General features: G+C 36.9%; 1 protein-coding gene across 1 annotated transcript in view; it reads left to right on the forward strand.

The window, feature by feature from the left end:
* Positions 1 to 14,468, forward strand: part of LOC105619227 (serine/threonine-protein kinase tousled-like 2) — a 49,735-nt gene that overhangs the window by 25,733 nt on the left and 9,534 nt on the right. The window lies entirely within an intron of this gene.

Raw genomic sequence — 14,468 nt, forward strand, 5'->3', positions numbered from 1 at the left:
ATACCAAAACGAAGAACCGTTCTTTTCTAGACGAAAGTATTTTTATTGAAAGTGTTAATTGCCTGGATGATTTACTCTTCTTTTTTTTCGCCTATAAGATTGAACCAGCTCGTTAAAACCGGTCATTGATCGCGCTGACCGCACTAGATTCGTTGCGTCCATTCATCATTTTCTTGTTCGTCTTAACTCGTTTGAAAAGAGCGAACGAATAATGGCGACAACTACACATGACAGCCGTCCGTTAAACTCGATCGACATTTTTGTGTCCTGACCATTTACACGTATCTACAAACGCTATAATCGTTTTGTGTCAGGAGACGTCGTTTATATAATTTCATCGAAATGAACAGCAAGCAAGGACGATGGTTTAGATCCGTCACTTCCGCCGTACATTTGTAGTGTAGCAGAACGTTAACTGATAAGATATCTTCTAACGCTATTGCTGCTAGTCATACCACTTGCAATTTTAGTTGTTGTTATGTGCCACTTTGTTAGTCATCCTTTTTCGACACGCTACCCGTATGTAAAAAAAGATTATACATTGTAAGAAATTACATAGTGTAAGTGCACAAGGCAGAGAGAGGAGAGAACGGTAGCTGGTATAATCATTATATTATCTCTCATAAACGCATCCTGCATCACTTTTGTCATCGCTTTATCTTAATTCTATATGTATATATATATATATATACACACACACACGCGCGCGCGCGCACACGCACACACGTTACATTTTTGTCCTCGACTCATTCTCCTTTTTGTATCATCACTTGAATATTTTACAGCTTTGGTGAAATATTCGATGAATTTCTTTTCCAGCAGAATATAAGAGAATTCTCAAAAATGTCAGGGACTTGAAGATTACACACATGATTCCGCGAGACTCATGTATGTAATTCAATACATAGAACACGATGGACTTTGTCCATATCTAAATAGTATGTCAAACGTAATCAACAAAAATGAAAGCGAGAGAGAGAGAGAGAAAGTGAAAAGATGAAACAGCTAATCTCTCTCTCTCTTTCTAAGATATTAGTGAATGAAAAGAGATAGAGACTGGTTTTCAAAAATCTTATCTCTCTCTTATTTTTGTTGACCAATTTTACACACGGATGATACGGTTTACACTCTATTATGGTCTTTGATGTAATTTCAGGCAGGATAGGATCAGTACGTTGTATTCTTACGGGCCTTGCAAGTGCAAGTCGCAACGAAGTCGCACCCTGTGGGCCCTGCGCATCTCCGCGGATAAAGTCGGACGCACACAGCATCCGTGCCGCGTATCCGCTTTTTTCTGGCCGCCTGAGCGGGGAGCTCCCGGCGACCACCTAGTGCCACGTGCAGGAACTAGGGCCGGCTTTCGATCGTTACTGATCTACCTACGTTAAGTGTTTGCCCGATGTCCGTGCGACCACCGAGCCCCACCCTGATTGTTATATTGCCTGCCGTTGGCAGTCGCGAGCCTTACGGCGAATTTGCACGATTTATTTTCGTACGCTCGACAGCTTGGGGGATGAATCATCGAAAGAATGAATCGCGTCAACGACAACGTTGTCGCCGCGAAACGAAGACCGGTCGCTGTTATATTTCGAAATAGGCCGCGTGCGCGCGAACGCGGATACAACAGCAAACGTGCCCCGCCACAAGGTAACAACATTGGGGACAGGCTTAAGATGGCTGTAACAGAATCTGGCCACGAGCGATTTGTTAAAATCCTACGAGAGAAAAGTGTGTAATTTCTCCTTGTATATATATATATTATATTACCTTTATATTACTGTTTTGTTCTACAACTTTTAATTAACGTTATAAAGTGAGACAGTATATAGGATTGCTACAAATTTCTCATTCTATAATTTCACTTTTTCCTTGACTCCCAGAAAAATTTTCATAATTTTTTCTGATACTTTCAATAATATTCTGAAGATTTGTTTTTTGTATTTTCGTCCTAAATTGGAAATCGTTAAATAATTTGTTGAGAATAATTTAATACAACAATGACATTCAACTAAGAAAACTAATCAAGACTTAGTGATTCTTTAATATGATTGGTTCTTATCTTTAGTTTTTCGCTGGATTTGAGTATAGAAATCAATCACTTAAAGAATCACTAAGCGCTAATTGATTAGTTTTTCTTGCTGAACGCAGCCAATATAAATTAATATTGTCGCTGACATTACTTGGATTTAATTGTTGAATTAATAGTAAATCCAAAACTGCGTAGGCACATTATTCTTCTTTAAAGTCAGAAATTTTAATTTTCCAAAAAATTCTGTGAAACTTCCTGAAACTTTTTCTGATTTCCAATTTTATGGTAACCCTGAGTATAAATTAGAGTGAGATATATACAGAGAGAAATTATATTCCTTTGTTTCTTGTAGGATTTTGACAAAATCGCTCACGGCCAGACTCTGACATGGAATCTCTAGAACAGACGAAACGAAGAGAAGGCGTTTAGATGTAGTATGTTTATGAAAGGATAGGATCACGGCGAAAGATTTTTCGATGGTATCTCCTTTCTATTCGCGGATGGAGAGACGGATTGAGAAACGTTATTCCAGGTTCTCTAGGCGACTGCATATTTCATGGACGCATCGTCGAACGCGAGAAGATCGCATCTCTCCGCTTCCTACCTTCTTTTCTTCAACGTGCGTCTGCGCGCGGACCGTTGTGTATGCGTCGACAAATCGTACGCGATGTACGCGGGTCTCTGTCATAATACGCGGCCGACAATGTTGCATCGCGGCGACGATAAGCCTTATCTTACAGTCAGCGGCGATTTCAGTCGCCCGCGGCAAATACGCGACCGCGCCGATAAGAGGTCGGGTCTCGAAATAGTCCCTCGTGTCTCTCAAGTTTCGCTTTATTTACGAGAACGGTCGCCTTTACATAAGATTTACTCCGACATATCCTCGTACATGTATACAATTGGTAAGAGAATATTTGCTTCCGTATATTTCTTCGTTTCAAGGCATGACGGATTGCATCGGGGACCATATAATTTCATATACGAGTTCGTACGAGAGCTCTCTCCCCGGCTAGGCTCTTGACGGCTCGATTCCAAGCGAATCGTATTTCGGTAGGAAGGGGGGGGGAAGGTCATGGATTCTTATAGTGATGCTGCCATGTTTCTAGATACAAAGTATTGACGGGACACTTAAGAGATGGTGATACCGTGACGGAACGAAACAGACACCCGACCGCGTCACGCGACGCCATTGCATAACGTAAGAATTGCGAGACTTATGGAAATATTCAACATGGACAACACGCGCCGTTACCATTGCCGCGCCGTCGGGAGACTCGTCTTGCGCGCGATACGGGGCTTTAAATGCGGTCACAAAGCCGATGTAATGTGTGTTATAAAGGCTAACCGTAGCGCCGCCGTCGGACGCTACGATTTCTAGATGGGCGACGTGTCCGGAGACTCCCATGCGGGCTCCACCTGTCGACATTATTTACTTGTCCGCGTTAGTCCACGGAAATTATTGCTAAAATTAGAATTTAGAATTTAATTTCGGCGCAGGAGATTATAGAACGAAAGCGAAAATGATGTATGCAATTATGCGCTTTTTCCTTTCCTGCGGTAAAATACTGCAGTAAGTTTCTTTTTTTTTTTACTCTCTATTGAAGTGAATCCAATCTTACATTTCAATTATATATCAGTTAGATTCGTTTTAAAAATCGCCATCTAAATTTTATCATATTTATGGTTTTTTCTTAATATTTAATGATTTCTATTTTTCTACATCCAATTGCTTAATTATTTTATTTCCGCAATTACCGCGTTGTACTCACGTTGCTGTTTGTCCTCTTAATGTTTTATCGTGAGTTATATATAACTTATTGATTTTTTTTAGCACGGCATGTAACACAGGATTGCCACAAAACCAGAAATTGGAAAAATAAAGGAATTTCAAGGAAATCAAAGAAAAGTTAGGAATATTGCAAGATTTTCTAGAAAATTGAAATTTTTGATTTTAAAGAATTTCGATATGCATATGTCACACCTACGCAGTTTTGGAATATTACCAACATAACGATTAAATGCAAGCGGTGTGTCAGCAACATTAATAGTAATTTACACTACTACATTGAATTGCTCTCTCAAACATTTAACTGTTTCCAAATCGACACGAAAACACAAAAAATTTCAATATATTATTGAAAGTCAGGAAAAATCGTAAAATTTTGTCCGGAAAAGTTACGGAATTTTTAGGATGAACAATTTGTATCAATTCTATAACATTATGCATCGCGAATCTTGGAATAACATTCTCATTACTCGTTACATTCCATCCGTGCAAAAGAAGTCAAAAGTCACCGTATGCGAGTGGTGTAAACCAGCCTTAACGGGGAGCCAGAAATCTGCGCTACGCCTCGCGATCAGCTTAATGCGCACCGTCCCGAGACGAAGAACGCGAGAAAGAGAGGGAAGGAGAAGGAGAGATCGTATCGCCCGCACGCTGTTGACCTGCGGGAGTAGTCCGCGCGGTTATGTCGTAACTTTCACAATGAGCGTGTTCGTCGTCGCACCCGCCAGTGCCGTCGTCGGCGATGGTCGGCGGGGCTCGGCGTACATGATCGGCGATCTTCGTACGCTCGGTTACAAGGATCGGCTGCTCTCGGTAGACACCCGCTCGTCGTAAGTAGGAATGCTTACGATACTCTGATAGTATCGAGGTGTCGATATTTTGTTCCTCTGCTCATCGCTTCCTGCGAATTTCCTTTTTAATACACATACGACGACTTGATAATGTTCTCGCACGACCTTATTCGCGCCTCTAAAGCGTCGCTAAAGACGGTCGCTATTGTTCTCAGAATAGGCACCGTTTCATTGTGACAAGACTATTTCGGATTTGGATCCGTGATTTTGCTGAGCGAAAGGCTAACTGCCTGTGTCACGTAAAAGACCAATTTGAAATTTTTAATTGCTTATGCTAGAGGTGGAAAGAATGATTTTGTTTGAAAGATCTAATTTTACTCTATGTGTGTGTAAATACATATATTTAAAAATAATTTTAATTATTGGAAATTAAAATATCAAAATTTTATCCTGATCTTAAATTTTATTCTATAGACAGAATATTTTCCTAGAAAATCTCAGATGTTTTTGCTAAATACAGATTTAAAAATAATTTTGCTGAACCATCAAAAGATTTGTTTGTAAAGTATTGCTCATTTTTTAATTCCTAGTATAATTATTTAGATGGTCTAACAAAATTATTTTTAATATGTATCCGTACAGCAAAACTTTAGATCATTTAACAAAATCGTCCTTTACGTATAAAATAAAATTTAAGATTGGAATTAGGATGATTCATAGTCAGAATTCTCAGTTCTTTATTACATTGTGAAATTTTTATTTATAGAAACCTTAGAGATACATTTATAACATTTAATTGATTTGAAGTGCAGGAGAACTGAAATGAAAGATCTTTGTCTTGATTGAAGGCGGTAGCCATATTGGCTCGCCGAGAATGCGAGAAATTGTTGCCATTGTAAATTATTTAATCGTGTTCACGAAAGAAGGATATGAGACAAGGAATATAGTTACGAGATCGATAAATCAGCATCCAAGGTTGATGAAACTTTTATCCCGATCAATTTATCATTCCTCAGATTACTATGATTAATATTTTTACGCACGAACGTTTTTCCTTCACTTCGCTAGTCGAAGCTATCGTCGTGCCGTTGACCTGCAACTAGTCTGCGCGATTATGTCGTAACTTTCACAATGAGCATTTTTCCCGCATTCGCTCGGCCGTTCGCTAGACCATCAATTAATAGTATGAACTCTATGAAACATTGCGTTGAAGCATTCTCCTACTACTTTTCTTTTTCTTTCATCAAAGTTTCATCACGAGGATTTCTTAAGTGTTAAAATATCTGAAATCAGTGAAAATAAATTAATATAATTAACAGTATATCAATAAAAATTATACGTTGTTCTTCATTCAATTTTAATTGAAGATGAAACACGATGCCTAACAGTTACGCCGTGTGAATGCGGCTTAATTCGGCCGCGAGCGCGTCCTTGCACCGTGTCGGCCGCCGCACCGCGCCGTTTACACGGGGCGCCGGGCTGCATCTAACCTCTCGTGACTGTACCGTGCGCGCGCGTACATACACACACGCACACACACACACACACCTCCCCGCCCGTTCGCCACGCCGCGCCGGTTCTCTCGCTGAAGCGACGTACACAGAAAACCGCGTGGCGGTGCGGCGCACACGGCGCAAGCCAAGACAACGAGGCAACGCCGCGTGGCCGACCAGCTGATCGCTCGGCGACGTGCACGCCGCGGGTAGGACGGGGGGAAGGGAGAGGAAGTCGCGCGCGACTGGGCTAATGAGTGTGCGACCTATTGGGGAGGGGGGCTCATTGGTGGGGCAAACGGCGCGGGGAGGGGAGAATCCGCGCGCGGTCCCGCCGCTGAATAGAGCAGGGAAAGAGGGAGAATCCCGCCGTGTTGCCATCACGTCAGACAGCCGTGCCTCTTGCTGCCGCGCCGACGGTGTTTTCTACGATCGAGTGGCGGCGGCATTGCAAGGTCTAGGAGGCCGCGTACTCGAGACGCCGCGGTCGTTTCTTGCTATAGAATGCGAATCGAATGGTTCTTCCGAAACGTGTTTTCTCTACGTATTGCTGTTATATTACCAGCGAACTCAAACTTTCTCAAATTCTGCAAGCGTCATTTTTTTTAGAATTTTTGAATAAACAGTTTATTATTTTTTTTTTGTTTGAAGGAAGATAACGATTTTAATTAATTGAAGATACTTATTAATTCGTATTTATTTCTTTTTTTGTGTTGCAGTTTTTTGTTTTTTGCAGTAATTCATTCTAACTTATTCTATGAAGTTTAACTCCTCAAAATTGTTTTGTTCAATTTGATTTAATGATGTATTGTAACATTATAATCATGGAACAGTTCTCTCAAAAGTTAAAATATCTGTAATCACTGAATGGAATTTCTGCAACGTAGCAACAAATCATTCGAAGTAGAAAAAAACTGATTGGCCGTTAAACATCGGTTATATTGCTACATTACGCAAGAGAATATGATGACTTCCTAACAATCCTAGGTATAATTTTAAAATTAGAACACCCATTCTTTTCCTCTTTTAAAAATAAAGATAAAAATGGCGTAATAATATATGTAAAAATTTTGATTGTTTTATTTAAATTTAAAAAAAAATATGTGTTGAAATACAAATAATGAAGTGTGTTCTTAACATCATTTAATCGAACGTGTAAGAGTGATTTCTTATGATTAATTCGATCATTCACATTATTCTGAATTATATACATTGAAATAAAGATGTTTTAAATGGATCCAATATAAAGGATCCAAATACATAATATAATCAATTTTGACATTTAAATAATTCACATATTCTGAAAAAAATATCTGGTTAAAAATGAATGAATCAGAAGATTCTGATTATATCGATCTAGTCCAGGAAAATTTAATTGTCTTTTTTTACTTCTGGGCGGCAAAATTGTCAATTAAGATTTTTTTGTGAAGTTACTTGAAATGACGTATAACATACACTAAAAGTCCTGACCCACGTACTTGGAAAACTTCGCTTCAAAAAATTAGTCAAAAATATACGATTTTTTAATAATATTTTTGAAAATATTTTATCGAATAATTAAAAGTCATTAGGAAAAAGAAAACTGGCAAAATTAACAATTTCGTTTTTTTTTCGGTTGCACGATTGATACTCTCCGTAATATAATTTGTTTTTAATGTTGTATTTCGGGAATTCGTACTTTTTTCATTAATATCTCAGATTTGGCTAATTTTACATACAAAATACCTCTTGAAGATTGAAAGTTATTAAATTCCCTACAAAATCATTTTCTATTTACTGGTACGGCCAATACTAACTTCCGAGATACACGTCCGAGAAAAGTTTACTTGCGTAATTAATCTGAAAAGAATATTTTGTTTTTATTTGTACATTACTTGCACCTGGTAATTATTTTGATATAAACAAGCAAATATAAATTTTTATTACAACAATAATAGTACAACTTTATTAATATTTACAACTATTAATATTTTTTTAAAGTAATAACAGTCTAATAATTATCAATAATATTTATGATATTATATTTAATATCATTTTACAATTAATAAATGTTGAAATTTCTTTATGTATATTTCGAAATTTATTTGTGTAATTCGCTTTCTCTTTTGAAAAATACAAGAATTACTTCAGGCCCAGAATATACCTTCTTCTGTATGTGCATTCCTATCGCATTCAGAATTATCGTTCAGATGCAGTCATGTTTGCCGTTTTATCCTTATTATTTACCAAATGCTAAACAAAGATAAAGTAGCTTTTATTTTTGTCAAGCACTACTTGTTAGAAAAAGACATCTGCCTTTGTATGTCAAAGTCATTTAGCAGGTAGAGAGTAACGATCTGTTTTTCGATGGTTTGTGTACTATTTGCTCGTGTCGATACGTTAATTTCTTGATATAATTTTGAGAAAAATATATAGAAGATGGAAAGTGATGAAAAAAGTGTTTATTTGGGAAATGGCGAAAACAAAAGGGATATCTTCAATATTCATTTTTGCTGCTGCTGCTGCTGCTTTAGAGTCAATATTGAATCTAGTTTCTTGTAATTGCAAAAAGGGATACATTGGATTATGTGGATGTAGAAAAGCCACTTCAAATGTACAGCAATATGTAGATATTGTAATAATACTGCATTCTAAATGACTTGACTTCTATGCTGGAACACTTTATTGATCTTGTCTTAATTCCTTTTCAATGAAATATGATACTGAGGACGCTACAAGCAAGAAATTTATAAATGCTAGCAATAATATCAGTGCATTTGTCAATATATTGTTGAGGATCTTTATTTATTGTAAAATATCTTTTGTTTAGTTAGCTACAACTTTTCCGACTTTTTGGCCCTAAAATTCTTTTTTCAGTCTTTAAACTATCATAATCAATTAGAAAAAAAATCGATGTATTACAGCCAGAGATACAAGTAAAAAAAAATGCTGAGTTAGAAATATCTATTATATATACATAAGCATTTTTTTTTAAGTTGTGTATACTAAGAGTTAATGTTCATTTTCATTAAGATATTAGAATAAAAAAAAAATCATTACACTATTTAGCCTCAGGGATTAGAAGTGTAATTACTGTATCGTTATTTATATATCTCGGGAACTATTCATTGATCGAGGTTAAAAAAAATAATTTTCAAACTAATTTCATAAATTTTAAGATTTATGTACATTTTTTTACATACGATAAGCCAATACTATAATACAATTAAGTTATTCATTAAATTGTATTACAATATGAGAAAATTTATATTTCAGCAGCTATTTATCGTACGAGATTTAATAACAAATTATTTTATAGAGAATTAAAAACCTTTGATAATTAGTACTTCTTACGTAGAAATTCAAGATATTTCTGAAAAACGTTAAAAAATAATTTTTGTTAACAAATAAAAGAAAACTTTTTTAAAATTATATTTCAGAAACTATTAGTCGTACAAGGATGCACAAAAAATAATTTTATAGGGAATTTAGTAACCTTCAATCTTCATAAGAAATATTTTGTACGTAAAAATAACCAGATTAAAGATGCTTATGAAAAAAATACAAAATATCATTTCATTCTCGAAATGATCAAAAGTACATTAAAAAATAATTCTATCACGAAAGTATTGATACGACCTTAAAGAAAAAACGAAATTGTTTGTAATTTTGCCAGCTTTCTTTTTGATAATGATTTTTTTCTATAAAATCAATACTTTCTGAGATATTGTTGAAAAACTGCACTTTTGGCCAGTTCTTTGAAATAGCAAAGTTTTCTAAGTACGCAGAACTTCTAATATGTCACATAATACGCCATTTTAAACAACTTTCTGCAAAAAAATCTATCGACAATTTTGCTAAATTTTGCCAGGAAATTTATTTTTCCTGGGCCAATTAGAATTGCGATTATCTCAACCAGAATTTAATAACTAGATTTAATCAGAAAATTTTGATTTATCCATTTTCAATCAGAATTCTCATTAATCAAATCAAACATTTTTCTCAGTGTGCTAAATAACATGACATAATATTATTGATATTTAAAACATTTATGTGTTTTTACTCGGCTAATTTCAGTTTTCAGTACAGCAGTTTTTTTTAGTATGCATAAATGTAATGTAATGCGAGTGACCGAATTCGTTATTAGCAATAGGTATGTGACGCAGTGCGGATTTATATCGATTCTCGTCGTATGTCACGGCGGTGTAAAATTCGCGAAATCACACCCAACGTTCGCATTCGACACACCGACGTGAACGCCATCGTACGGAAACGATCGCGCTCATTTTCCCATGGAACTTGTGTCCGTTGCGGGGGCAAGGGAGAGTGCAGGGGCAGACTTCCGAAAAGGAAGAGAGAGAAACCTGCTGCGACGTTGTCGCGGTCTCCCGAAACCGCGACGTTGCCCTTCGGGTTCCGTTCCATATCAATAACGAAGGAATGGGTGCAGGCGCAAGATGGAGATTAAAGGGGGAGAGAGAAAAGTCCCTGTACCAATCGGTCGCACCTCGCAATTGTGTCGTTTGAGAATCTACCTAACAGCGCGTTCTGCGTATGCAATGGCGACCCGGCTCGCCGCAAACTTCACGTCACAATCGCTCGCGCGCTGAATCTTTGCCGATCTACAGGTTCGTCGTTCGTCGTTCGTCAATTTTATATCGCTCATTTACTACAATAAAATAGCTTTAAAATTGTCATTTTTTTAATTGTTTTTAAAAATCATATCTCAGAAACTACTGTTTCTGAAGAAACTACTGGTTGTACGAGCATGCATAAAAATTAATTTTGGAGAGACTTTAGTAATCTTCAATCTTTATAAGAGGATATTTTGCGATTTAAAAGAAAAAACGAAAATAAAAAGGAAAAATATACCTTTATTTTTTTACTATAAATTAATTGCTACACCAAAATAATTATAATATTTAAAAAATTATAATATTATAATATTTAAAATAAGAATTTTAACGATTAAGCAAATCTATTTTCTAAAAAAAGTTTTTGAGTTGTATTGTAGCAAATATATCACATATATACATTACGGCAGAAATAAAAAACGACAGATATATTTTTTTTACGTATACATTTAATTGATTTCTTGGATTAACACCATAATTGTGAAAATTATTATTCAACTAAAATCTTCGTCTCTCTCTTTAAAAACTCGTTTTCATGTCACAGTGTTGTATACGTTACATACTTTTACAAAATACCGAACGTCACGGCGCAGATCGAGGATTGAAATGTCATCATGTCGCAACATTATAAATGATCGTAACCTGTCAGAGAGGAAACAGCCAATCCTGATTTCGTGTTCTTATGGCACTCTACACGACGTAAAATGGCATTATCATTGGTCGCTTTTTACGCGAATAGCGTCATTCCCTGACAATTGTGAATAACATCACGTCACTTATCAGATTCAGTGATATAGAATAGGGACATTGTTTGCACCAGTGGTGTCATATCGTCACGCACATTCTCGATAGACTAGTCACCATTCACTTAACATTAACAGTTTACAAGAACAAGACTGTTATCTCACACGTCGTAAAAAAAACTATCGTCGCTACAATGAAGAATTCATCGCTTCCTTTTCTGTACATCTATACATCATCATCTGTAATTTGTTTTTAAAAGAAAGCTTACAATTGCGATTCAACTCGACTTGTCCAAGTAATTTCTATTTATATATCCATTCGATTTGTTGTTATGTTTCTAATTCTACGTTCACCCATGAAACTTCTTTCGATTTTCACATTCGCTCGCACAGTTTCGCACAAATTGCGAGATTTATTCTTGATTTTTTGCATGCGACAAATTCACCTTACGCACTGTCAACGTCCTCCACTTCGAAAGATATACCGGGAAATATTCGAGATATTTATTCCGACTGTCTACGTCCGTTCGTTTTGGAGCAACTTTGGTGGAACGCTGTACGGAGCATAGCTCAGACTTGAACGGTCGCTCGACCTGTTATGTTCGTCCGTTCCGTCGTGTTCCGTTTTCTTGTACGGTTCCCCCTCCACTCCTTCCACATCTGCTCCCCTTCCCCGGCGTCTTTGCCCCTCCACCATTCGGCCTTTGCATCTCTCTTGCTAATACGCCCTCGCACAGGCCGAAGCACGCGTCGGCACGACGTATTTCACAGGGATGTAACGAGTGGAACCACTATAAGGGTGCATTTTCTAAAAAAATGCTTCGTTGCGAATGTGGTCACAATTTTAAAGTGAAATCGTTAAGCTTTTTCTTCAGGATGATATTCCCACTATATATCGTTGATTATTTAAATGTACCATCTCACAATTTCCAAATTTTGGTTAAATTAAATAAAATTATATGTTTGTGTGCGTATTTAAGTATTTTTTAATTTTCGTCAATCCAATAGATCTATCAAAGTTAAATTTATTTTCATGCATTATTTTTCATTAAGAAGAATAAAGGGCCGTCCATAATGGGAGTAATGTGATGTCGAGTTGTAAGAAATTGACTAATCACAGTCGAATGTGAGGAGAATAATCGACAATGATTGGCCAATTTCTTACTATACAATATTACTCTCATTATAGATTGTCCATTAAAGAGCATTGCTATGTTGCAAAGAAAGCGGTATCCATTGATAGAAGAGTTTTAATCGTCCAATACGTAGCTTCTTTTCATGGCACATACTTCTACTTAACATTACAGTTATAGTCTCCTTACGTCATGATATATATTATAGAATATATTGATTGCTACACTGAGTGGAAAAATGATTGCAGTTATTATAAAATTTAATTATAAATTATTATTAGTTATTTTTGTTAATTATATATATATATTTTTTTTGTAGAATTGTAAATAATTTTTGTAAATAATAGTAATAACTATAAAAATGGAACATTCAATTATAATTATTTTAATTACAATTATTATACTTTTTAGTGTATGACACAAATTTGAACGTAGTATAGTCAACTATATGTACAGTCGTAGACAAAATGATTGCAACACTTTTTTTTGATTTCGGAGTACAGCCTGTTCACCGAATGATTGGCCCTACTTATGAATCATTTATAATATGTTCAACCGCTCTACTGAGTTTCGAAACTCATCGAAAAAAAAGTGCAACCATTCTGTCTACGACTGTACCAGTAAGGGCCTTCCTCTTCTCAGCCATATTGAATTGTAACTTTAGAAGCAAAACAAATGTACTGCTACCATATATTACCAACTTTAAATTATCAAACATAAAGATATATGAAAATTACTAATGCAAGGAAAAAATTTCCTTGATTTATTTTATATATATATTTTTATCATAAGTCTTCATCCCTTACTTGTTGTTTATTATTTCTGACATTATAATGGAATATGATTGTGATGCAGACAATATGAGCTTTAGAACCAAAGTGAAAATTATTTTTGTTTGTCTATCTTGCATTTCGAATTACCTATGAAAAGTTAATTCGTCAAATTAAAATCGTTATTTCTCACTCTCTCACTCACTCATTCATATAACCACATAGCGAACACCTGTTGTATAATACATTTCGATATTTTCTTTCGGATGCGCAGATTAAAGCTCAGCTCCATCTATAAAATTTCTAAGAGTGACATAACTTGCACAAGTTTATAAACCTATCGAAAGCTTTAAGATTTTATCATTATTATACCTGAAGTAAGCTCTCAAAATTCAGTTAGTAGACGCTTCAGATGAGTTTTACAGTCGACTTTTCCCGGCTAACTCGTAAAGAATACTGTTTTTCCATAAAATTTCATTTACACGTGGCATAGCAGATGAGAGGCTCTCTCTTTTCTCGTGGGATAAATTAACGCAACGGCAAAAAAGGGAGCGTCATTCGTTAACCCGAACCTGCCTGCTTCACCTTCAGTCCAGAGATACAACAGCGAAGCGCAAAGTAACGCCGCAAGGCGGAACCGCGGATCACACACGGGAAACGTATCTCGGCGGCGGTGAGGTGAGGAAAGGGGGAGGTCATAGCAGAGAGGAAGGGGGAAGGGGGCAGAGAGAGGTACAACAGAGTAGAGGCACCCTTCGCACGCTGCTGTAGCGGCACAACTACACTTTGCCACATCGATTTTACCGGCTCGCTCGCACTCACACTCGGTCGACCCGTTCGCTGAAGGAATGTCTCATATGCCTTCCTCCTCCCTCCCTCCCCCCTGTTCCCCCCCGTCGTATTCCCTGCTTCCCTTCGCACTCCCGCGCCTCGGTTCTCGGCTGCTCGCCGCCACCCCCTACGGACCCCTGTCTCCGTCAGTCACGGACGGTTCTCTTTCTATCTTATCCCGTCCATCCCTCTCCTCCATCCAAGCTCGCCAACGTCTGCCCCCGCTCCCTCCCGTCCGCCTGCCCTCCCCCCGCGTTCCCACCCTTCTCTCTCTCTCTC

This window comes from Atta cephalotes, assembly GCF_000143395.1.
Source record: "Atta cephalotes unplaced genomic scaffold scaffold00020, whole genome shotgun sequence".
NCBI lineage: Eukaryota > Metazoa > Arthropoda > Insecta > Hymenoptera > Formicidae > Atta > Atta cephalotes.